Below are 27,018 nucleotides of genomic sequence, written 5' to 3' on the forward strand. Positions count from 1 at the left end.
TCTCTTTTGTGACTGTCTCTTCTTCCTCCTTCTTCCCCAGGGTTCTTCCTCAGCCCATTGCTCCCCTCCCGTATTCTCTTCGACTTTCAAGATTTGCAGTTACTCATAATTTTATTTGTAGTTCAAATACCTTTTTTTTTTCAAATATACAACTGTCTGCTGTATCCATCAGGCACTCTCCAGTTTAATGTGTAAACTGATCTTATCATGGTCCCCCTTAACCTGGTCTCTCATTCTGTGCTCATTCTACATCATATTGTGGAACCACGTCCACGCGTTCACCTGGACTAGACCCCTGAGATTCATTTTTGGTTTCCTTTTCACCACTGTCGTTATCTTCCGTGTCCAACCCATTGCCAGGACTGGCTCGTCTTCCATCGTAAATACTTCTTGCATTCGTCTGTAATGCCCATCATTACTACCACTGGTATAGTTCAGAACGGCTGCTATTTGGCTATGATTTCTCTTTTTCTTGGGCATCTGCATTATTTAAATGGCCTTTCTTCCATCAACCTTATGACCATCAAGTCCCCCTGACATATTCATCCCAAGGCAGACCTGCCTCTTGCAAGCTTGAAACATGGGTGTGTTTTCCTGCCCTGCTGGATAAAATCCAAAATAGTCCCAACTTAAATTCTAGCCTAAAAAAAACTACATCCTGCCCTGCTCATCTTATCTCTAACAATTTCCTGTTTTAAACTTTGCTTTCCAGGCACAGACAACAGCTGGGAATTCTGCCTATGAACCCTATCATTTCTTGGCTTTTTCTGTCTCATTTGCCTTTAAGTCACTTCTCTGTCCTCTGTCCTGGCCCACTCCTAGGTCTCTTTTACTAAACACAAATGTGTCACCTCTTCTAAGAATCCTTCTTTTGTGTGTTTTCTCACCCTCCACCTCAACTATCCTTACCCATGCCCTGAGCATATTCCAGTCATGGCATGAGCTACATCATATTCTAGTTTGTGTTTGTGTGAGCTCTACAGTCGATTGACTGTTGTGAACAACTTGTTAGCAACTGATTTCTTTCAACTGAATTCAGACTGACTTCTTTGGATGAGAACTTGGTAAGTATTGGAAAGATCTCTCTTCCTCTGCTGATTTCGAGTCAGGGAGCTCTTCATGTAAGGAGTTATATGTATATAATTTACCTTTAATTTAATTTTACCTTTCATTCTTTAGCGAGCAGTAACCTAAGTCACAAATATACAAGTATCTTTATTTTACCTTCTCTCCCAACATCCACACTTTACCTACATTTTACTGCCAAAACAAGCTGAAATTGAAAAAGATGAAGTTGGGGCACCTGGGTGGTTCAATCGGCTCAGCCCCATGTGGGGCTCCATGCTCCCTTAAGATTCTCTTTCTCCCTCTCCCTCTTCCTCTCCCCCCACCGCTCCCCCCTCCCAAAAAAAAAAAAGAAAAGAAAAGAAAAGAAAAGAAAAGAAAGAAAGAAAAAGACTAAGTTATTGGCTTGCATGGAACACCCCCGTTCGTTTAGAAGGGTCACAGGAATCTGTTTTCTCAGTTTCCAGATCTAGGCTCTTACTGCTTTGTGACATTGCTTCTCTGTGATTTTTAAAACATTTAAAGATAAATTTTATATGACCTTCATTCACTCACATGTCTAAAACATTGATTTTACAGGATAGTCAGTTACCATGCCAGAGGAAAAATTTTAAAGCTTTATTTATCCACATACACTTTTTTTCATACCAAGAAGTAGCACACTGAACTTTGCTGTCCCCAAAAATACTATAAATGCTATTTTCTCAGGAAAAAGAGTGAGGTTTATTTTTTGTTAATGAAGTGCCAAACAAGCTAGCCAACTTGCTGGGCATAATTAAATTGGAGCATGTTTGGCAGCACACTATGTATCTCCCTCCATGCAAATGTTTTGCAAAAATTTAGCTTAAGCAATTTTTTTTTTTTTTTTTTTTGGACAGATTCTCTTCAGGAAGAGACATTCAGGAATTGGGGGCAGTTCTCCCAATATTATAAACATTTTCAAAGACTGGTTAAATAAGCTCCATTATTTTCCTAATCACTTAATTCAAGTCTTTTCTTCTAGGCCCACCTACACACATTCAAATTTCAGCACTTGACCTATATAGGTGCGAATAAAGTGGTGGCCAAGTTCAGATTTAAAAACGTTGTTTGTAAAGTCCCTCCATTTCTAGTTTATATTCCTTCTTCCTGTGTTTTACAGTACTGTTTATTCACTATCTCTTTTTGTTCTTCCTAGAATCAGAGAGGGAACACACACATTCCTTAAGAAATCACTCTTAGAATATCCTACAGAAATAGATTTCCAAAGAGAACATGCCAAAATGGAAGACAAATAGATACTTTGTTTTTTTTAAGTACACCTTCTGATTTCACTTAATACATTCTCTCTTGTGTCTGCTCACCTCTTCTCTTGTAGCTCAAAAGCAGGCACAGATAATACATAAACAGATGAGCGTGACTGTGTCCCAAAGAAATTATGTACACAAACAGGTGGCAGGCTGGATTTGGCCCCCTGTCATACTTTGCCAACTCCTCATTTAACTCGGAACTCTTTTATTTTGATTTTTAAAGTCATGGACATGAAAATTAATGCTTCCTTCCTTAGTGAGTAAAATTTTATGATCAGAGACAAATACGTGAATTCTTCAAAGATTACAAAAGATTAATACTTTTTAAGATCTTTTCTATATCTGAAGTTATTGCTTGTACAGTTGCAAGTTTCTTGAGGGAAGTGCAGGGATGATAATTTATCACATACTTTCACCATGACCAAATGCCTGCTTCATGATACAGGCATCTTTTTATTCTTTTCTTTTTTCTTTTCTTTTCTTTACTTTTCTTTTCTTTTCTCTTCTTTTCTCTTTTCTTTTCTTTGTGCTTCTCTTCTTTCTTTCTTTCTTTCTTTCTTTCTTTCTTTCTTTCAAGTGTTTATTTATTTTTGAGAGAGAGAGAGTGCATGAGCAGGGAGGCACAGAGAGAAAGAACAGAGGATCCAAAGCAGGCTCCGCATGCTGACAATGGAGAGTCCGATGTGGGGCTTGAACCAGAAACCATGAGATCACGCCCTGAGCTCAAGTCTGAAGCTCAAAGGACTGAGCCTTGCAGGCACCCCCAGGCATATTTTCAAACAAATGAATGAATGATTAAGGCTCTATATGCCAACTGGTAAGTCAAGCTGATCCTGTTGCAGACAAAGTGTCAGACCCAATCTTTAAGACTTAGTTCCTTGCACTCTCCTATTTCCAAAGATGCTGGCTTAAATGCACTGATAATGGTATAAAGAACAAGGCCATGGTCAGTGGCGAAAGTGGTGTGTGCTTCCACCTGAGCCCGTGTTCTGCAACAGCTGATCGTGGGAGTGTTTTATGGTAAGCATGTATGGATAGGATTTTAACAAGTATGGTGTGGTTTTTTCTTTAGCGCTGTAATCTGTCACATTAAAAACAAGAAGGAAAACCCTTTTGCCTGTGAATGTGGGCTGAGGAGCATGATGGATTTACTAGTATTTTTGACTCCTTACATTTGAGGTTATCATGGGCATAGCGTCTTGGGTAGAGCTTTGGAAGTACTTGTAACAGATAAGTGGTCATATGCCAAAAAGATGCTATTTACATCGGTTAAGAATATCTACTCTACAGATCTCAGTGAGCAATAAAGATAGTGGTAGGCTCAATTACAAAAGACCTGTAATTACATTCAACATTCCTTGAGTATAGGTGCCATAACTTGTATTTCTTTAAACTTATGTTTCTTTAAAAATTAATTACAAAAAATAATAATAATCACAGTGAAATTTTAAGAGGCAAAAGGAGCTCCCTCTCCTCCTCCTGCTCCCCCCTCCCTAATTCTACTTCCCTTCCCAGACAGGACATCTATTAACAGATTGAGCTTCATCTTCTTTTTACACTTTATCATACATACACTTTGTTTGTGTGTTTGAAACCTACCTGGGGCTATGTTTCTACTAGTTGCTTTTTATCTCTTTCTGTCTATCTATCTATCTATCTATCTATCTATCTATCTATCTATCTAGTGACCATTCCATGCTGGCTGATTTAAAGCTCCCTCATTCTATTTAGGAAAGGAGTGCCCATTACACAACCACTTTATACTTTTCTCCACTGCCCCCTTTAAGCTGTGTGCTGTGCTTATAGCCGTTCCAAATATACTTGCATTAGAAATTAAGGAGGTGAAAACAGCCCTTTCTGTGTGGAGAAATGAGCACCAACTTTAATTAATCTAGTTGTACTTTCAATTGATTTTTGGATGATTGTTGATCGCTTTGTAGAGTTTTATAGCACTCTGCCAAATGTGTCCTGGGTTCTTCCTATGGCATATTTTTGTATAACTGTGTGTTTATAATTATTCAACCATAAGGACCCATGCCTGCACACGCATGCCCATGCACATGTGCAGATTTGTTTATTTCAAAGAGGCAATTCAGATGGCTAAGCTCAGAGTGGAAATCATCATGACATGAATCTGCCTTTTGTGACAATGGCACCCTAACAGATACAGTGTGCAAACACTGAACTTTCAGAACATTCTACTATCCTGCAATAATTGCTACATGCTTTTGGCCTTATTAACAAGAAGTTTCTTTCCCCTTCTACGTACAGAAACCTTTATACCTTACCATTCAGAGACAGCTATTTTTAAAATTTCCAAATTCACTTGCGGCTCTGTTCACTGCAAGATCTTCCCATCTATTCCAACTGTGTCAAACTATGACAAAAACAGAAGAAAACAAGAATAGACTATACATGTCACTCATGTTGGCTGAGAGTTGAGCTGAGAAAGCAAGAACTGGATGATGGAGGAATAAACATGCCATCGTTTGAAAAAGAACTCTTCTCTTTCAATCTATATATAACATCCATCATAAACTGAGCAAGACTATTGAGAGTAATAATTACAATACTATCTTACACTTGTCTAGTGCCATATAACTTGCAACGTCTTCTTCAAATTTTAACTCATTTCATCTTTCTGACAGTCCTATCAATTAGTCAGGACCGAGCTTATTATTTCCACCTTCTCTCCCAGCCCTGCAGTTACTTCCTGCTGTTCTTTCCAAACCTGGTACATCCGATTCAGAGAAGTAGAACTCCTGGCCTTCAGTGCCACCCAAAAGTCATCATGTTGGGCAATATGCTTGGTGATATGTTTCACTGTGTACCTTTCTGTCGTGGTTCACATCGCCCTAGAGAGAATACAAATCACTAATAAGCTGAGGTCAGATAATTTAGAATTATTGAGGTAATGCTACTTTTTTTTTTTTTTTAAATAGAGACCTGTAGTAGTATCCCAAATAGGTAGCAGGGATTAATGCCTAGGATTTATTCTCAGTTGTAACGTAGAGTCATTTGGATTCCATCCATTTCTCTAGGAAATTAGCCACTGATAATCATAATTATGACCCCTAGGTGTAGTAAGACAATGAAATGCCTCCTGAATTATTAAGACGTGTTAATTTATGTCTACTCTGTATGTAGTTTCAAATAGTTTACTGCATTGTCATTTCTTGAAAATTGGTCACCTGTATAGATGATATATACATAAGATTAAATTTTAAGTAATGGTAATATTTCTTTAGAAAAAAGCCCTGTTATTGGTGCTGAATAAACATGCCATTGTTTTATATGGATTTTTCCCCTAGATTTCTGTTTGATGTCCATCTTGACATATTTCCTCATTAGCTGTAGGTCGTTATTTGAGAAAAAATAATGCCCAGCATTTGTATCCCATTTTATTATGCTATATATTGCTTTCACTGTCACATACATTGTCCAATTTATTATATAAAATAAGCCTCAGGGAGCGTTGGTGGTTTGTTCAAAGACACATGGCTAATAATAAGTGGTAGAGAAGAAATCCAGTTCCATCTGTCCAAGTCAAGAACTTTGTCCATCAATCTACAGCCATCTTGGAAACCAGTCTCCCAGAATTTACATCAGGAGGTGTCAGCTGGCCGTGGGCCTCTCTACTTGTAAGCCCATCTGGCTGAGTTTCTTTCAAGAGCTTGTCAGTGTAGCTAATATCAACCAACAAGTCAGAGATTCAGGAAATTTGTTGTGATCCTGATTATCAGTGAAAAGGGATAATGTTCCCAGTATTAGATTGCTTTCCATCCACTTGAAGAAGTGCATAGGATACACCATTTTGGAGGCAGATGACTTTATTCATCCTACAATACAACCAAGAACGGGCACCTTTGTTAGCTTTCCTTTTTTCTTTCTTTTTTCTTTCTTTCTTTCTTTCTTTCTTTCTTTCTTTCTTTCTTTCTTTCTTTTTTTAACATATATGAGAATAGTAAGCTTTAAAAGAAATATAGGTGTGGGCATTCTCCATTCACCTTGGATACAAAATAGATTTTCAGCCTTTGATGAAAAGAACAGGCAGTGCCCCATTCCAAGGAAAGAGTGTGAAATCAGAGAGAGAACTCTGAAAAAAAGCTCCTGCTTACCCCCCATTCTAATCAGAATGTTTTTAAACAAGCTGCCCTGATATTAAGTGACAGAGCAAAGTCACTGCTTTTATGAAAAGTGGCGCGAGAAGGTGAGGGACACCTCTAAGGAAGAAGGGCCTTTGCCATTAATAATTATCTATAAGGAACAAATAGTGCCTGGGAAGTGGGGCTGGATTCAGAGAAATAGAAATCTAAAACATTAGGGCAGACCTCTGCTTTTTCATGAGATATTGCTGATGCTGAATGCATATCTCCAACGAGAACAAAGCTGATAACAAAGCCATCTTGCACGCATCCATTCTGGAATGTTAAAGAGAAATGTCTCCCATGTTATTAAGCCACTTATAATTATTTCTGACATGTCAAAAATACTGAGGATACAGAGAATAGTCGAAGATTGGGGGTAACATCTTCTTAATGTGATGTCAGTCTTCAAAGAATTGAACAAGTGGCCCCAGAAATGATCATTTCTTTAAGTATGACACTGCCACTTAATAAACCAGCAGAGAAAATATTGGAAGGAATTCTGTCAACATTCTGAGACTAGTGTAATTTTGAACAATCAAGCATAATGGCAAGATCAAGCCTCGTGTCAGGCTGTATGACTTGTAATTCTGTGAAATTATAAAACTTGTGAACAAAAGGGAATGAGAAATATGTGACTATGGAGTGGAGGTAAAGAATCAGGAAGCATGAAATTCCAGTTCTGTCCCCTCTGACCTTACTGATATGCAAATTGGCTCATTATGTCAAATCGGCCGAGTTGAAACAATAAAGGTTTCCTAAGAAAAGAATTTCCAGTTTTACCACAGAAAAAGATAAGTTTTGCATTTGGAATGTCTGAGAGCATCTGAAGTGTTGTCTCATTAAAATTTATGATCAGAATTAATTCACATTCATTTTGTTAAGAGCCAAATCACCTGGGTTGAATTTGTGTGGGGAATCTTAAAAACAGATAATGAGAAGTGACAGCAGGTCTGCAGAGTGGCCAGTGAGGACCACTCATAAATCTGATTTTTTTCTTTTTCTTTTGTTAACTTTCCATTTGGCGTTTAGCGATTGGCGTTGGGGAATCAATGTCATTTATTGGCATTTGCGTTTGTTATGAAATAAGTAGAATCTTTTTTTTTAAATAAGTAGAATCCTTTATAAATCACTCAGGTTGAAGGATTTTAACAGCCTTAAATAAGACCCAAACATGTGGCAATAAGACTGCTGGAAGAAAATAATAATTTTGTGCCTGGTACTGTGCTCAGGTGACTTAATGATGCCCGCAGACAGAAAGCCTGAGCATGGAATGGATACCCTTCCCACAAAGTTGCTGAAATGGTCTGTTTCCTTTGCTATGGATGGCTCATCATCTCAAGTGAGAGACCAGATCGTGCTGTTAGGCTCCAAATCGTCCCCTATTCTCCACATCCTCTTGGTGGCAAAGGGCTGAGCAGAGCATTTCCTCTTCATTCCCTTGTTGTCCGCGTAGATAATTCCTAGTGGAGGATGCTGGCATCTCTTGCCAGTAAAAGTCGCCGTGCATTTCCTGGCCCTCCATTTCCCTTCTAACTGAATTACTATCAGGAAATGTACTTCTTCTCTAACACTTTAACCACCTTCTTCTACCTCCATTAGTTCTAATCCCTCACTTGATAATACTATAGGCAGGGATTATCATCCCTCACTTGATAATACTATAGGCAGATGAGTATTTCTGGAACACACCTCGCTCATCTACAGAACCAGAGGCTAATTATTGTTAAAATCTCATTTCAGAATGAAAGTCAGCTGCCCTGGGGAGTTTAGGAGTCCATGCCTTCTGAATGTTGATGGCAGTAAGCTTTCATGGGCACAGATGTAGGATTAAAAATGGAGATCTTGTGGGCTTTCTTTCACCATTCCATTTTCTGTCTACTTTCTTTATGCCAGACGAGGCTGCACATTGACCTCTCTATTCAAAAATTTAAATCTTGACGGGGATGCTACACTAGACATTAGTACTTCCTTCCCCTCTGGATCGCCATGGAATATGCCATCTCTGAGGTACTGGGACATGAGTTAAAGATTCTTCTCCTCAAGTGGTTCCCAAGTCCCACGGTACCTGAACCACAAAAAGGTAGTTCTGTGCATCCTGGGAGTCTACAGGCAGAAGTTTGAGCTTTACCCAGAATAGCTTCTCTCTGGTTCTTCTGCTGGGCCTCCAGCCTTCCCACTCTCTCTCTGGTGACAGTGTCCATTTTAGAACCAAAAAGAAGAAAAGTTTTAATCTGTTCTTTCTGCTTTGTATAACACTTACCAAATAGCTCAGTGCAGGTGGGTACTCAGTGAGTCATTTTCCTCTAATACTTGTGTTACCCTCTCTTTGCAATGGAAATGTCTATTTCAGGTTCCTGAGCAGCCATTTGTAAATCACCCATGTGCCCTCAAAGAGTTGGGACTTAACCATAAGCCTAAGCTTTTAGAATATAGAGAAGGTAAAGGAGCGAAGAAAGAAACAGACAAGCTGAATATGTGGATAGTTTTACTACTGTTGAAGTGCACAATTGTTAAAATTGCATCCCTACTGTCCAGGTCTGTCCAGATCAATTTCACTTCAGCAACTCTGGGCAGAAATCTGGATTGTGTTATAAAAAACAAATAATTAGGCAAGCAATCCTTTTATGTTACGTAAAACTTTACTATATAGAAAAATCTATTCCTGGCTTTTGAGGTAAGTGTCTGACAACATTGTTAGCTCTGATGACTTTTTGAGTAGTTCTGTCATATTCTGTGATTTGCCTGAGCTCTTGCAACATAAAGGGGAATAAAATTATTTGTGGGATCTGTCACAGTGAATTTTTAAAGCCAAATTGTCCCCAGGCTGAAAGGGTTTCCTGTGACTACAACTGATTTTCCTAAAATCCATGTTAAGACTTGCAAACCCAAATGACAAAACTTTTGATTGTTAGTGCTTGGTGGCCGCTGAAGGCTACAGGCTTAGTTGCAGCCACAAACTAGATGTAATAAAAGCAATGACATGTGTTTATTGAGTGCTTGGTTGAATCATTTTATGTGGATTAGTTTATTTAATCCTCATAACTCTAAGCAGTAGTACTATTTTTATTCCCATTTTATAGATGAGGAATCTAAGTCATGGAAAAAACTACCTGCCCAACTTGTAGCATCAGGATTTGACCTGAGGAGGCCTGATTCCATGAGGCAACAATTAGGTACATGCTCTATTCAAAGCCCCTATTTAATTAACAATTTTTATACTAGCATTTTATTCCTTATTTGTTATTTTCCACATTCAGTAAGCATCTTCCAGAATTTAAGTTTCAAAGGAGTAAATGGTGGGGGGCCTGGGTGGCTCAGTTGGTTGAGCTTCTGACTCTTGATTTCTGCTCAGGTCCTGATGTCACAATTTGTGAGATCGAGCCCCGGGTCGGTCTCTGTGCTGTCAGTGTGGACCCTGCTTGGGATCCTCTCTCTCCCTCTCTCTGTCTCTCTCCTGCTTATGCTCTCTCTCTCTCTCAAAACAAATAAATAAACACTAAAAAACAAATTAAGGAGTAAAGCGTATCCTGAAATGATGATCAGTGAGAACTGATTTTGCTTCTGACTACATCTAACTTATTCTGAAAGAAGGAGATAATGGCTCAATATGGAACAAAATGCCTGTGAAGAAGAAGCAGAAAATGAGCCAAGGGGCCAGAGCAGTTCATAGAGCGAAGCTTTTAGTTGCAGGCAAATTAATTCCACGCCTATAGGAAAGAAAGTACCAATTTAAAGGAATCACCGTTTGATATAAATCCCTGTCCATAATGACATCAGTTTGGCTAGCATGGCTGGGCAAGGAGAAGAGCAGCCAAGTAAAAGCATAGACTCTGGAGCCAGACTCTCTGGATTCAAATCCTAGCCCCACCACTTTCTAACCATGTGATCCAGGGCAAGTCCCTCCTTGCCTCTTTGACTCTGTGTTCTTATCTGTAAAAGAATGATAACAGTACTTGCCTTATAGGGTAGTCATGGGGATTCAATGAGACCATGTATATAAGGCATGTAGAACGGTGCCCAGCATATACTAAGTACCAGAAGGATGTTTGCTTTATATGTCCTTATGAGGTACTCAGTGTGCGACCAAGATACAGACAGTGGTTTTATATTTAGACATTCTTAGGGCTTTCATATAGGAAAAGGACACAGTAGATTTGATTCATCTTAGATGCACTTTGCTAAATAAAGTAATTTTTAGATCACCTAGATTTATTTTAGTTTTAGAACTTGAGTGTTAATTTGTAAGGTCAATCAACTAACCTGTTGCCATGACTCAGTCGGAAGGTGGAATTTTGCTCCCAGCAAAAGGGGATTTAGCATATAAATTGAACGATTATCAAACAGAGACAGACTGGCCACTATCTTGAAAATGGGAGTGGCAAAAATGGGTGATAATGCTGCCTGCAAAATCCAAGGGATTAGGGAAACCAACCAGGGTTTAGAGTTTGACGTAGCAAATGTATTTTGAGGTGATATTGATAGAAATAAAGTGTAGCTCATAGATTATAGTCTGGATAGACTTCCGCACATTTAAATCTTCCCTCCTGCTTTCTTCAAAGAGTTGGAATGGATGGTCCGTGACAAAGCCTTCCATGGAGGTAAGAGAGGCTTTATTCCTTCAAGGCAATTTGGTCCAACTCTGCTAGTTCATCCATGGGGGAAGCCTGGCAAAATTCCAAAGGTGATTAATGTTGCATCTATTATTTCACAGGGTGGAGTGTGTTTGGGTAGATGGAGGGGGAAACCTATAATTTCATAGCTGCTGGTTGAACATTTCTGCTAAACTTCTTTTTATTTTAAAAATTGGTGAAAAGATCTCAACATTCAAGATGATACGAGGGCATTGAACTATCCCCAGAATAGAACGTACCCACAGTGGTTGCTAAATCTTGGTGTGGTGCAGGTTGGAAGTCTCTAAAATATTTCCTGCAAAATATGAGTTACTGTTTTGGCCCATTTTTCTGGGAGATCTAAATCAAGTTTTTAATTACTTGAAGTCTGAAGGTTTTTCCCCATAAATAGAAGATCAGAAGTGAAAGCTTAACCTAGACCTTTTAGGAAAAAAGGTTGCATTTTAAAATCATGCCACCACTGTCTTGTTTGGGAAGAGTTCAAGTTGGGTCCAATCAAATGTTGAGTCATCAACTATTTCAATGCCCATATTCATCATGCCTAAGAAATATAAGCATTCTTATTTTTTTAATAGGCTCTTTGAATCATATTCTAAATGAGTGCCATGTAAATAAATTAGCACAACAATCACGCCATGCTTTTTTGTCATCATGGGTCATTTTCATCGGATGCTTAGTGATTTCATTGCACTTGTGTAATCAGGTGAAGAAGCTCCACCGGAGCATCCATGGGTCAGCTATGTAGACTCTAGCTGCCAAAGGCGCTTCTCCTTCTGAACAGAGCGCTTTGCTCAGCCAGTGTAGACATGGCCTGATAAACAATGGAACTTCTCCCTTGAGCTGGAGTTTGGATTGATCTAATTCTTTAACTCAAACATGTGCACAGGTTTGATGAGTGTTTAAATGCCTGAATTTTAGTAAAACAGGAACTTAAATTGACAGTAATGTGAGGAATCGCATAATTTATAATGAACTTGAAAGGCAGGAGCACTCACTGTTGCTCAAGCTAATCAAGGGACTATCAAATCAAGGGTTTAACATGAGCTTAAATATATGTGGCAGGAGGGTTGTTCTTGCAGGCTTATATCTGTCAGATCTTAACACTAAACCTGTCAGGGTGCAACATGGCCGTGTCACTTTTAACCAAGATGTCACATATATTGTGAGAAACAACCTGCTTTGTGTTTTCTTCTCTGGGATTTTACTGGGAAAAGCAAATGTAAAAGGGATTTTTTTTTAACACTGCATTTTTATTTTGCAGATTCTCAGGCTGATGGAGAGAGTGACGAGTGGGTTGCCAGCTATAGTCAGCGTGCACAATGGCTGCGGGGAATATATTCAGACATGCCCAAGGAGGTCTGCCCAGGGGGAAACACATACCTTTGAGGTTTAAATCAGGTGTGTGAAGAATGCTAGAACCGTGACTTCTCCGATTTTGTTTTGTTTTGGTTTGGTTTTTGCATTTATGTTTTTCAAGGAAAACAGGATGGATGGTGGCTCTTGGCTGTTCCTCAGACCCTTTTAATGCCACGAAATACACCCCAAGTTTAACCTACTCTCTCTCCTAGGATGTGATATACTCTACTTGCTGCTCAAAAGGGTTGTCCTCTATTTTATCAAAACTTTAGATTTTAAAGAGGTGGTTTTTCATCTTCAAAAAGGGTTTTGATTTTGGAGATATTTTAAAACTGAGAACTGAAGTTTTTCAGTTTGTTTTTTACCACTTGTCTATTTGCTGGGAAAAATAAATGCTATTTGTAATATAGGAGTTAGCCACAAGAGACCTAAGAAAAATTATGTTCACATTATCTTTAGAAATACGTGTTCTCATTATCTTTAAAAAGTTGTTAAATGTCTCAGAAATGTCAAGAAGATGTAACATTGTTTAGAAAATATAAACCACATTTCCTTGAAGGATGAAGTTGTGCTTAATAGCTCTGTTTAATTCATTCAGAGACTACACGATTTTTGTTGCTATATTTTGTTAGAAAGGAAGGAGAGGCTGTTTCTACAGGTGTCATAGAAAAATCAATATTGAGCCACGGATTATTGGATCCCATAGAACCATGGAGACTTGGCAGTGAAATTCTTCCAAAGGTGAGTAGGGGCATTGATTTTCCTTCTCATGCCTGAAGAAATATGACACAGGAACGGAGGCTAAATTTAGACTGGAAACAAGTCTGATTTGAAACTATGTGCCTTTAAAAAACTTTGTGACAGTTTTTTTTTAATTAAATGAGGAAATTGAATGTGAGCATATAAAATTTTTCTCATATATGTTTCTTAGATTTACTTTTTTCTTTATTCCTTTGCGTGCTTTTGAAAAAAAAAAAACGACTATTTGACCAACATTTTGTCTATAATTAAGATCCAGTGATTTCCTGTACAACATAAAACAGTCTCGCTCTTAAACCTATAACCAAGACTGCAATAGTCCTTCACCTTCTAAGAAAAAGCATATTATTTATACAATCACACTTAAAAATATGTGCCATGATTTTTAGACACATACTTGCTTACTTGTTTATTTGTTTTACAGTTTCTCCTAGATTTTGAAAAGTTGAAAAGCTCGACATAACGCATTGGTTGTTTTCCTGCATTGCTTAGCATTCCATCCTTGCAGGCAGACCGTGTTCCTAGGTTTGGAAGGATAAATCCCAGGGGAAGTGAGCTGAAGAACATTTCATGCATCACTCATCCTATTATGAGCCCTGTGCTGTTCCATCTCTCTACAAGGTAAGAGATTTATTGTGAGTTGGCTTCTGCCAGTGGAAAATGACATATGCTAATGGCTCGTGCTTCCCAGTGTGTGTTTGTGGAACTCATAATTGAGAGTATAGCAATTGTTTATACGCTGAAGAATAATTGGAAAATTTAAGTTACTCATACACGCTCTATCATGCACATCTGTCCCCAGGTAGCATGTGGTTGCCCTATCCTGGGACCCACATTCTGTAGTATTGTCTTCCACATGTGAAGTGGGGTGGCAAATTGGTCATTTTTATAATGAATTTGAGCAGAGTAGATGATCAAGAAAGATAATTCATGTCCTAAAGTAGAAAATGGCCAAATTACCACTTTGCTGTGTCTGGGCATAGATACAATTTAAGTTTTAATACTTTGTGGGATCAAGAACTGATCATAAGAAAGTTAAAATATAAAATGCTGGTGAGTTCATAGTAATGCATAGAATTATATTAATATTAAGCTTTTCTTTCTGCTGTCCAGTGGAAAATTCTTAATTCCTTATCCTTTTCCTGAACTTGCAGGCTGGCTGAAACAACAACAGAAATTGGTGTGTAATTCGTATTCTAACTTTGGATCACCTGGTTAATACTCTGACTCTGACTACCCAGAAAGACAATGTTCTATAAGAAGAACTATCTGTTAAAAGGCCTGCTGCTGCATTATTAATAAAATAACAGGGAAAATGCGATAATCTGGATGTCCCATCTGATGAGGTAAGGTTTTATCATGTCCCATAAAACGAGATTACATTTGATTTTATTTATCATTATCCCAGCCCCAAGAAAGTTCGCATTTGTCAATTTGACACAGAAATCTGTAATATAAAGCTTAATATACACTATCTAAACTGCGACCAATTTCAGGTATTAAAAGCCAGGCTATTTAATGTATTTTATTTATGTGTAAATTACATTATCGTTACTGTTTTTCTATCCTTTTCAGCTTGGAAAATTGTAACTCAGTATATCACACAACATACTTCAATAAAAATAAATTGTGTATATTATAGTTCTGATGGGGGGCAAAGGCATACTATTTTACTGACCTTTGGTGAGGTTTCACTTTTGATGTGTGAATTTTTAAATGTGAACAAACCAAAAACAGTGGCATACTTGGAAGTAATCTAAAGCTAAAATGGGAAATGAAGATTTTGTGGTAAGTGCCAGCCTCCTGTTTGCTATTGCCATACTTCAGCATCCGCCTGAGAAGAAAAAAAAGTACAGAAGACAATGGAGAGATGATGGAGGAGCTGGGCATATGGAAAGTTCCAGGTGCCTGTGGATACAATATGAGGATACTCAAATATCTAGTCCTCTTTTTTTGATACCTATCCTGTAATCCATCAGAGTGGCCAGGTGCTCTCTTTGTAGTTCAAAAATATTAGTGTTTTCAACATCAGTGCCCATTATGGCTATACCAAAATCCCCTTCTATGTGTAAAATATATCTTACCCATATCTGAGCAACATGATTGTAGCCCTTCTCTCTTTAGGTTAAGCACATTGTATGACTTCTCTTAAAATGTTGCAAAGATGAATTTCCACTAGATAATTTGTAGTTGGTAAAATATCATGAATTTTTCAGGGGAAAAGTGGCAATTAATGGAAACATAATTATCTTCAATGTGAAAATAGTCTGGGATGCTAACTTTGGCGAGCACAATGTCTCTAACTCATTATCATTTTCTTTGCTTATTTTGTTGTCATTCTTCGGGTTCTTTCTGGATCCATCTCTCTTTTGTTTCCCTTCGACTCCTCTATTGTATTCCAGTTGGCAGTTAAAGAACCGAAACAGCAATAAGACTGCGCAGCCACATTTTCCCAGTGCCACCAACTGGGCGTTAAGCTGACTAACGTTTTGAAAGCCCAGCCCATTTCGTTCACAGCAGGCAAGGCAGGTAAAAGCATTTCTGTATTAAAGTACACACTTTGTTTCTGTGGGTTCTTCTGATCTAAATTGTCTTGTTTGCCAGTTGGGGGAGAGAGACGAAAAGAAGGTTGGGGACCAAATGTCTGGAGTATTTGATCAAATGCCCAGCAACTCCTGATTATAGGAGGCAGAAATTTCACTTTCTGGGATAACTGTGGTGGATTTTGTCAACCCAAATGGGTGTCCACCTTCACCCAGCATGTTATTGGGCTGCTCCCTACCACTGTCTAAATACAAAGCAATGGAAGAATTCCAAATAGTTTTAATAGTAACTCCTGGGTTAGAGGAAGCTACATATGCAGGGTGAAAATTCCCATAAAACATAGGTATACGGGAAGTTCCTCAAACAGTACATTTTACATGTTGTTGTTTTCTTCTATTAGAAGAAGAACGTGAGCATTTATTTCACTATGTTTTGTTAATTTGATTACTGTTTCGTAAGTGGTAAGTATACACCTCCTTAAATGTTTTAGGAAGCTCACTTAATCAAGCAAATATGCTAAAGCACATCACTGTATTGATCCTTGACCTTTTGACCCGTCTCTCTGCCATGCGGGGTGCCTTTTTCTCAAGTTCTCCCAAATGAAAGCTTAGGGAGCCGACAGAGTGAGGAGAGGCGTCAGCCTTCTGTCTGAGCAGCAGCAGACTGTAGAGTTGTGTCACTGGAGGGGATTTCCTTGCGAGTGACAAAATTGGGATGAATAATATCAGTTTGCATTTTAAGGAAGCTTATGAGCACTATGCTGAATTGTCTAGGAGGGATGAACGTAACATACAGTTAAGGCGGGAAGACTAAAGTTCTGAGATGTGTTAGATTACTGCAATAATGCTATGGCTCATTTTATGAATGAATCAACATATTCCCCACCTGGTGCCCACATGCCATATATTGAAATAAATTTAACAGAGCCTCTTTCACTGGAGTCAGAGCCTTTACACACACCATCTTACCACGGAGTAGATCCCTAGTTTGTTTTATGTTCTATGACCATCGTATGGCCATTTCTCACCAAACGGGATCAAAAGTTAATAGAAGGTGCAGTGGAAAAATGCAATAACTTTGTCTTTGAACTTTTAGTGAAAGAAAGAAAGAAAGAAAGAAAGAAAGAAAGAAAGAAAGAAAGAAAGGAAGAAAGATAGATGACAGGCCATGGATGCCCATACCATGACTATCCGTGGAATCTTTTCAAGAATGTGAAGTCCCTTCTACTTGAGCAGTTAGACAAATTCTTCAGCCAATTTGACTTCAACTTGGCAAAGATTTTCTATTTATAAATGTCCCTTGGGGGTCCATGAGGAATTTCAGATACCCACTTACTTTCTAAAAGAGAGTTCAGGATCAATAAGTTCAAAATATTTCAAAGTTACCATGTACTTTGCTTGACTGAAGCGGTAATGCCGTGGATATGGTCATATCCTTTCAGGCGCTTGACCCGGCTAAACTCCACTGCACTATATGGCCTTCTGGAGGCCCAACATCATGACGTCTCACATTGTTCGCTTAGTGCTTTCTGGTTTCACGACTCTTTCCCAGGATGGTCATGGTTGGGGGCAAGGGGTACAAGGGTAGGGGATAATTTTTGTGTGTATATTTCTTTTCCAATTTGTTAAGTGAAAAATGCTGGAGAATAAAATGTCCTCCTTTTGTTTATCGTTCAAATAATTGCATGAAATGCGAATCAAAGCATAATGGTCATGGTGAGTGAGGGGAGGAGGCAGTTACCCTTCAGCTACTATGGTTCTCAGGGGCCCACTATACTATCTTAATAAGCTGAAAGGAATGATGTACCATTTCTCTCTAACATGACATAAAGTTCCTTTAAATGGAACAGTTCCTTTAAATGGATTCATTTTTAAATCTGAAAGGCAATGGCCGTGATCCAGGTTGAATACGTGCACACATGTAGTCACATGCATGTACTTCTTGTACACGTTTTTTAGCCAAGTAATAAAACTGGTGGAAAGGTGACCACAAGGACTCCTCTAAGGGTCTGGGGGATGGGTGTTACCCTAAACAGGTACAAAGGCAGGTCCGTTTTTTAATTTGAAGCTTTGGGCTTTAGCTTAGAAATTCACTGACATTTTACACTCTGTTTCATTATATGTCATGATTGTTTTACTTAAAAGAAAGTTTTAATTTGCTTACTGTTGAGTGAATCTGATATTTTAGATGAGTATGCTGTGTTTTCCCTTTCATGAGTCACTCGAAGAACATTTATTGAGCTTCTGCTGTATGCCAGGTACTATTTTACCCCCCCTTCTCCAACACCGTCACATATCCCAGACACTCCTATTTGAGGCTGAAAAGCACAGAATAGAGACACACAGAGATGTGAAATAGGTGGACTGGTAACAGATCTGTGAATTGTAAATTACTGTAACTCCTTGATACTGGGCACATTTTTCTACCCAGGGATTTTAGATGATCATTGTCAGAATTTCGCAGAAAGCCCCATCAAATCTGTACATTTTTGTTGAAGTTAAAGCAATTCCTTCAAGCTCTAGAAGGTTCCCTTCTTACTTTCGGTTTTTCGGGGACACAGAAAGGTCTTCGTTTCCCATTTCTACTTTGACACATGCTCCACACCTAAAGACTGACACCCTTCCATTTTCCCTCTTTCCCTCTTTGTTTCCCATCTTTTCTGAAGATAAACTCCTGCATTTTTTTTTTTTACTTCTTTGTCTAATTTTTGTCTACTTGACATGTGTAAAGTGAAGAGATTAAAAAAAAATCAATGGATGGGGGGGGATCTGACCTCTCTGCTGCAGGGTCTAGAATGTTGATTGGTGTGTGTGTGTGTGCACGTGTCTGTGTCATATCATGAAAATATTGCAGCTTACGTGTAGTGCATAAATGTAATGGTTACACAGGAACTGGATTGACTGATTTGAATTCCTGCTGTACTGCTTAGTAGCTGTATAAGCGGTTTCTAACCCTGCTTTTCAGCTATAAAATGAGGAAAGTAATCGTACTCACCTCCATTGGGTTGCTGTAAAGATTACAGGGAATAATGAGCGTAAAGCACGGTGCTTGGCATATGGTAGGAGGTCAATAAACGTTAGCAATGATCTTTAGTGTTGCCATTACTTATTTCATGTCTATGCAGACACACACATACCCCCAAATACACAACTTTCCTATATGCTGCATTCGTCAAAGAATGATGGTCTTAGCCAGCATTGTGAAAAGGCCTTCAGAACTGTCAGCTTTTTGTTGTGAAGGTGCATTCTGTCTTTACCCCCTTTGAAGGCCCAGTACTCTGCCTCTCTTCTTGCCATTACTGGTAAAACCTCCTTCCAAGCAAGGACCTGAGATTTATCCACACAAAGGTCTAGATGACGGAGAACATTTGAGGTGTTGCCCTTGTAAAGTTCACGGCCCTCTTATCAAAGATCAAATACTAAGCTGATGAGATCGCAGTCATCCAGCAGCAGCTGGAGAAATGTATTCACCAGTGTGATTTCTCCTGGTCCTTCTGGAGATCTCCCCAGAGTAGGAATGGTTAACTAGGCCAAGAGGTGAGGTTAGTTCTGCTGTGGAAGGTGCCTGCTGGGGCTCTCCTAGGGGTTGTCTGACATCCTCAAAGGCTGCCTCTCCAAGCCTGGGGCCATTTAGGAATATCTGTCAGCTTTTCCATTTTTTTTTTTTTTTTTTTCACAATTGTGACTCTGGGTTTTGAATCTAGTTATGCTTTAGACCACAAGCTATAGCCCTTTGAACATTTTTTTTCCTAATACTCTCCTTTATTTTTGGATATGTACATTTTTTTTCTGTACACACCCCATCCACATATTTATTCTTGGTTGCCCATTGTATTTCTCTCACAAAGGCCTGTGTTCGTGATCTAAAGTTGTTTGCATGTCAAACTATTATGCTGAGACATTCTCCTAAAATATTCTCTCTCTATATATAACAGTACTTCACCGGTATTTTTCATGCCTATATTTGAGAGTTTGAAGGGCTGGGTTCAAGTTAAGGTGTGCCTTCACCCCCAAAATATGCTTGGAAAACCATTTAATTCTCAGCCTCAGCTTGTCAGTGAAGCGGTAATAAAAGGATTTGCCATTGGGTTGTAAGAATCAAATCAAAGTGTTCACTAAACTCAAAAGTAGCGTAGAACTTTTTGGGTCTTCCCTTTATCCATCAGAACTACCTCCTCAAGCAATTTTTTTTAATAGAGGACATGAAGAAACACATTATGTTTAGTAATTTGTGAAAGAAGAGATCGAATTACCTTTGACATTTTCCCTCATTACCTGAAATCGCTCTTCTGTGCATTCTTTTATCACTGTCATTTGCCCTCTGTGGTCTTCTGTGTATTTTTTTTTTTATCACTGAATCAGGATGGTCCAGGGGAGAACGTTCTCAGTGAAAATCTTAGAAGAGACATGTCCACTGGTAAAGAAGGGCCCACACGGATGGGCTAGGTCCACAAACAGCTTCTCAAAGGATCCAAATCGTTCTATAGAATATGTGGCATGGTCAAGCTATGATGCCCCACGTCACTCAGAAGTTTGAACTAAAGCCACGAAGCTCAACATTTTCAGGATCCTCTACACAAGTGAGAAAATAATAAATAAAAGCTAATATTTATTGAGTAGCTACTATGTGCAGATACGTTTGATAATAACAATTAACTCTGGATTTTTGTAGATACCAAATAGGCACCGAGGTACAAATCTTACCCAATTATCTAATCCTTACAACAATTTAGGGACATTGCTATTAGGTCCATTTTACAGTTGAGGAGACTGAAATCTCTCTGACACCAAACCATTGTTTTCTGGATTTTCCCAAGGATCCTGAGATAGAGGCAGGATTAGGTACATTTTGTACATGAGGTAGTTGGGTCACATAGGGCTTCAGTAACGTCCCCACCACTGTAGGTGGAATCCCATCCAGGTCAGCCTCACCCTGCACACTATGCCACACTGCCATTCTGAGTGCTTTAATTTTCAAAAAGGACCCCCTTTTTTTACCCCCCTCTTAATTTGTAATCTGTTGTGGATTGATACTTTTGTAAAATATAATAAAAATGCACTACTGGAAAAATAAAATTAAAAAAGACATACAAAACACAAACTCAATTATTTATTATTAGATCCAACAAACATGAAATTACCCAGGTTGAAAATAAAATTAAAAGCCATGGCCCCTATTTTTTGTGTTTTTTATCTCACCAAAGTTCAAAAGCATGTCTTAACAATAGACCTTCACAAACTAAATTAATTTTGTATGAGATATGTCTATTGTTGGAAGGCCTATCATCTCAGAACCTACAGAACCAAGAAAACGTAGAGCACTGTAAATTAGCTTACTTGATATAATGGAGATACCACTGTGTCACTGGTATATCATTCTCTCTCCAGAGGGCGGGCTCATGGTGGTGTTGATTAATAATATTCTCTCACGCTGCATCCAAGTAGGTTAAAGAAATTAAAAGGAGCATGATAACACAAAGCAGCAAAGCAAACTGGTTAGCCCCCATGGTGACTAGTGCTGTGCTGGGCAGAGCAAGTTAGCTTAGTGGATTCCACTTTTCAGCATTCCTGAAAGCAGATTTTCAAATAGAATGGCCATGAAAAATAGCAAATGCATATTTCCCAAGGGAGAACAGGATCCATAGCAGGTGCCTATCTCCATATCCATCTGTAGAAGTGTCTGCCGTAAAGATGAGAGAAAAAAGGCTTAATAAACAGAAAATGTCAGAGTCTCTATTTTTGATTTTTATTTAGCAACATCATATCTCAGATTTCGAGACAAAACTGTTTTCGCCTGATTCCTGGCCCAGCCCTCCAGGCGAATCCCTGCTGTTAGGAATGCAGCATCTACAGGCAGAAGTGTTGGTATGGTTAATCTTAATTGGGTTTTAACTTCAAGGAAGAGACGCTAGGTTAGAGGATCTGTTTGCAGCAATCACTGTGTCACCAGTGTTATGTTAATGTAGAACTTTCTCTGCATTCCATGGAGGTAAAAACGGTGACAGAATACAGGGATTCTTGTTTGCACTTATAGTGGGCCCTTTGCTGACCATTACATTGGTGACCTTAGTCCCCTGAAATTCAGATGGAGCTCCATTCTTGTTCTTAAGCAATGCCCTGCTTTGGTATCTAATCCATTATTGAAATATAATATAATCATTTATATACTAATCATTCATTTATGGACTACCCACTAAGTGCCAGGTCTTGTGAGAGATAGCTAGATGGTGAAGAAACAATTGTGGCAACTTGGTTCCACCTTCAAACAGTTTCCAGCCTGGTGGGGAGGCACAGGATACAGAGGTAGATTTAGGACATTGCAGCACTGGCCATAATGAATGAAGGGACTGATTGGCCTGTGAATGTAGAAGTGACAAACTCAGGCAGTGGAGTCAGAAAATGCTCCACAGAATAGGTGACACACAGCCTAGAGCCGGAAAAGTAAATAAGAGTTTAAAAGTTAGTAATGGTGGGGTGCCTGACGGCTCACTTGGTGGAGCACGTGACTCTTGATCTCAGGGTCATGAGTTCAAGCCCCACTTTGGGCGTGGAGCCTACTTTAAAAAGTTTAGTAATGGTAAATACTTACAACAGTATTTTTATACAATGTGATTTCTTTGAACTCTTTTCATTGATTGGGACTCATATTTGGTCTCCCAGTGGAATTAGTGTCTTAATGGATTATTTCATATTGTTTCTCTGCTTCTCCACATCACATTTCTTGTGTGTGGACCGTAGCTAAAAGTCAGAGTGGTTAAAAGCAAAATTTTATTTATGCTTTCCAACATCTCCCTACTGTCTTTGCCATACTGACTGTCAGGAGTTTCCTTCTAGTTTCAAAAACTCAGCATCTGTGATGATTTTTATTTCCTTCTTCCCCCATGATAAAATTCATCAGTAGTTAATGGGCTCCTAAATATAAAATAGGACTTCAGCCTTGCCTCAAGGATCTAGGAGACAAGGCATACCTAAGATAGCTTTTGATTAAGAAAAAGAAAAAGTAAGCTTATGCTTACTCAATATTAGCTATGGGAGCCTTGACAAAATAAGGGCTTTTGTTTTAGAAAATGAAAGTAAGTAAGCAATCTGTAAGGAGATTAGAAAATGTTTTAAAATACTTAAAAAAAAATAATTCCAGAGAAAAAGAATGGTACAATAAATAAACACTTTTTTTAAAATGTCTATTTATTTTGAGAGAGAGCAAGCATGAGCAGAGGAGGGGCAGAGAGAGAGAGAGAGAGAAAAAGAGAGAGAGAGAACCCCAAACAAGCTCCACGCTCAGTGCAGAGCCCAATGTGGGCCTTGATCTCACAAGATCATGACCAGAGCTGAAATTAAGATTTAGACACTCAACTGGCTGAGCCACCCAGGTGCCCCAATAAATAAACACTTTAAAGAATAAAAACTATAACCATGCACTGCTAATTGGCAAACTATACATGGCCAACAAATAAAAAAGATAATGTTGAAGAGCAGGAAAAATTGCCCAAGTGAGTTACATTGGCTGCCTGACAAAGCTTAGCTATGAACTAGACATTGGATGGGGCCACATAGAATTTAAGGGTCATTGGCAAGGAGTGTCACGACTATGGTCAATGTCAGCTAAAGGATGAAGGTAGCATATCCCCGTGTACAACAAGAAAGTGGCAAGAATAAATCCCAGTATCTTATTTGTGAACAAACATACACTGTGTCCCCATCCTGAATCCTACAACTCTGATATGAATTAAGACATCTGAACATCCGAAAAAGTTTGATAGTAAGTACTCAATAAATGTCAGTCGCTATTCATTTAAGGTAGACTGACACAATTAAAACACTATTTTTAAAACCAAAACCAAAACCTTGACATCATGCCTTCACATGCCAGTACTGTTATTCTAGGGATGGAGACACTGCAGTAAATGAGAAACACTTATTCCCCATTCTGTAGCACTTATGGCTCAGACAGGGAAACAGATATTCATGTGGTGTTAAGCATGTGACAACAGGGTAAGTAGAGGCACAATGGGCGTAACTAACAAGGAGAGATATAGCCAAGTGAGGTTTCAGTTGGGAACTGCAGGATCTATTGAAGCTAGCCAGGAGTAAATAGAGGCTAATATTGGGCAGAGTTTGGAGTCCAGGAATAAGATAGAGTGGGGGAAAATGTTGGGCAGATGTGAGTGATAGGCCTGGATGTCATAATATGGTAGACCTGTTGGCTAAAGCCCAGGATATAAGAATTTGGGGTCTAGCCCTGGGAGCTCACAGGAGTGGGAAGACCAATTACCAGGGGACGAAAGCCCTGAGAACTGGTGCCAAGTCAGACACTTACCAGGGGTCAGCTTAGATGTCTCTCTTGATCTGTTACAGTTTCCTTTCTTTCATCTGTAAAATGGTGGAAATATATACCTTGCCTAGTTCTTGGGTGACTGTGTGGATTGTATTATGAAAGGTCTTGTAAGTGATAGTCTGTATATGAAGATAGGTTTTCTTTATTAGTAATTTACATGGCTGGGGAAACCATTTGGGAAAATTCTCTCAAAATATAAATCCATTTGGAAGATCTAGATCCAAGATTGTGAACTCAAATGAGCCAGGCAGGTCACATTAATATTGAAGGGGGCTCAAGCAGAGTAATGATACAGAATAGTGGGGACGGTGGCAAAGTGGAGAAGGCATGCCCTGTCCGAAAATCAGAGTAATGTGTTGTTATCTAAGAATATAGATCTAGCGATGCCACATCTTCTAATTTTAACCTCTAAATTTTTAAAGACCTTCTAATTTTAAACCTAGAAATTCAAATGTTTATGTGAACCTAGTTGGTGACTAGTTCAAGTATTCAACGCTGATACCTTGGGTCAATGTGAAACGATGTCCCTCTCCGCACACACCCCAAAGAGCTGTGAATTCTGACCTGTGGACTGTGATGTCAGGTTCAGATGAATAATGGAGAGTAAATATATCCCTAATCATTTGAAATTAATATCAATGTCATATAAGTGAGCCACATTCTTTGGTGCATAAAGACAGTTATACGAGGGTAGACTATTTCAGGAGGTGCATGATGGTCTTTGTGTTTCTTGTCACTGGGCTGCTAAGACGCTTTGCTTACTCCTTCACCTTCTTTCCCTTCTATAAAAGTCATTGCAGTCCTCGGAGTCCTACTTGCTGACTTCTGTATTAAATATGTCACTCCCATCACACACAGATTTGATCTCAGCCTACTTTCTCTTGCTTTGTTTTCTTCACTCATCCCACCTAATCTCTTCTTTCTGTTCTATTCTTTCTTGTCTACAGCTTACTGAAAGCCAGCTACGTGCCTTTTTCCATGCAAATTGAGCCTTCTGAACCCATTTTATTGGCTGTCCACTCTCAGAGTTCTTTAAAACCACAAATAGACAGTTGCAGAGCTTATAGTTGTTTTTCAAGGGCTTACAGGAATTTTCTTAAGCTGAGCAAGAAATGTGGATCTTGTTAATCGTTTATTATTATGGCTCTGTCTTATTAAACTTTATTAAATCTCAAGCCAACTGAAAGAAGATGTAAACACCTGATTAAGAATGCAAAGACACACACACTTTAATGGCTAGGTTTAATCCAAACTTTAATGAGTACGTTTCCTAAAATACACTTCCTATTTTATCTTAGCATTTCCATCATAATATTAAAATATCAGCCTAAAAGTATTATTAGCCCAATAGCCTACATGTGTAATGGGTGTGATATCATAAAACCTCAGCTTTTGTCTTTGGCTTTTGCGTTACCAATAAAGGAGGACTCTGAGTATTGTATGCCTTTTTTAGAAACATGAAGAAAAATGTTCTTAGAAAAAAATTACATGTGCTAAAATGGGTCACTTATATTTATTTTTCTATTTATTTTCATCCTAATACGTATGGTTTCAGACTTCAATTTGTTTTATATCCAGGATATGAGGATGAGGAAAATGAGTGATTTCCTTTCACTTATTGCTGTACTGAGTTCTACCCTTTGGAAACATGGAAAATGACTCTTAGACTTGTTCTCTATGATTGGAGAAGGAAGTGGTAAAGGAAATAATAGAAGAAGGATTACCTTCCTGGAAACCTTGTCACCCCTGTTTGAGAGCCTCTCATTTTTATTTTCATGGTGTGTTCACTATTATTTCACTTTGCTGTTGATGGCCTATGAAAGATTTTACTTAGAAAATGTGAGGTTCTCATTTCTTTCTAGGATCTATACTTGAAATGGGTGAAATTTGGTTGTCATGTATGTGCAAATTATTCAGAGGTGTCAGAGGCAAAATCAACGTGATGGTTTCCCTTCAGGTAGTCAATTAGAAAAATAGTAATACTTAACTCCTATTATTATGCTCTGGGATCACAAGTGAGCATAGAAACAGTTTGGAGTTAAGAATACCTAGGTAATCGGCGAGGAACACAAATCTCAAATGAACGACCGCTTGCAAAGAACTTGGGTTTTGACAAAAATTTACACAGAACTTGACAGCTGCATAGGACTGTGTTCAGATTTCTTCTACTGTGGTGCAGCAGATGCTTGGATATGACAACAAAGACTGAAAAGGTTTACAGTGAAAACTAACTGAGAGCAACACTTGTCTTTGGCAGTAATAAATACATCAGGCTTTTTACTGTGAATTGCAAATGGTCTCTTTCATGAAAACCATAAATACATGTGGTGCCAACACCATGCATTACTAACTCTCTCATTCTTTTCCATTAACCGACAAGGCGTATGTAGTTGTGGTTGCACGTTCACAAGGGAGTGGATAATTCACAGGTGGCTTCTGTTTTACTAAAATCACTTTCATTTTTATTCTTCTAGAGCTCTCAATATAATCCAAAGAGAAATTTCAGAGGTGGATGTAAGTTTTAAAACCACTGCCACGACGGAGTGTTTAAAACAACTTTAGGAAAACTTCTACTTAAATAATTCTTATTGCAAAAAAAAAAAAAAAATCAAAGTTTGATAACTGTCCAATAGGATGGAAAGAAAATATGGTCAGATCTAAGTATCTGAAAAGTAGTTTATTTTCTGATACATCGCCAAGAGGATAAACACACAATACATTAAAATAGGAAGCTATGGATCATGTAAAATATTTAGTGACTTCTATATGTATGAAGTAATTTTCTTATTGAAAACCATTTATCTTAATAAAAGTAGCCATTAAGCTATTGTAAGTTCATGTAATGGTACATTATATTCTCTTCTTATTTATTTATTTTGAGAGAGAGAGAAA

General features: G+C 38.5%; 1 protein-coding gene across 1 annotated transcript in view; it reads left to right on the top strand.

Moving 5' to 3' along the window:
* Nucleotides 1–11,966: 11,966 nt before the first annotated feature.
* Nucleotides 11,967–27,018, top strand: part of LOC132693916 (uncharacterized) — a 70,596-nt gene continuing 55,544 nt past the window's right edge. The window contains exons 1-5 of the mRNA XM_078449574.2: nucleotides 11,967–12,531; nucleotides 13,122–13,230; nucleotides 13,757–13,869; nucleotides 14,403–14,594; nucleotides 15,651–15,777. The gene's annotated coding sequence lies outside the window, so the exon portion shown is untranslated. The remainder of the gene's footprint in view (nucleotides 12,532–13,121; nucleotides 13,231–13,756; nucleotides 13,870–14,402; nucleotides 14,595–15,650; nucleotides 15,778–27,018) is intronic.

This window comes from Panthera onca, chromosome B4 (assembly GCF_046562875.1).
Source record: "Panthera onca isolate mPanOnc1 chromosome B4, mPanOnc1 haplotype 2, whole genome shotgun sequence".
Taxonomy (NCBI): domain Eukaryota; kingdom Metazoa; phylum Chordata; class Mammalia; order Carnivora; family Felidae; genus Panthera; species Panthera onca.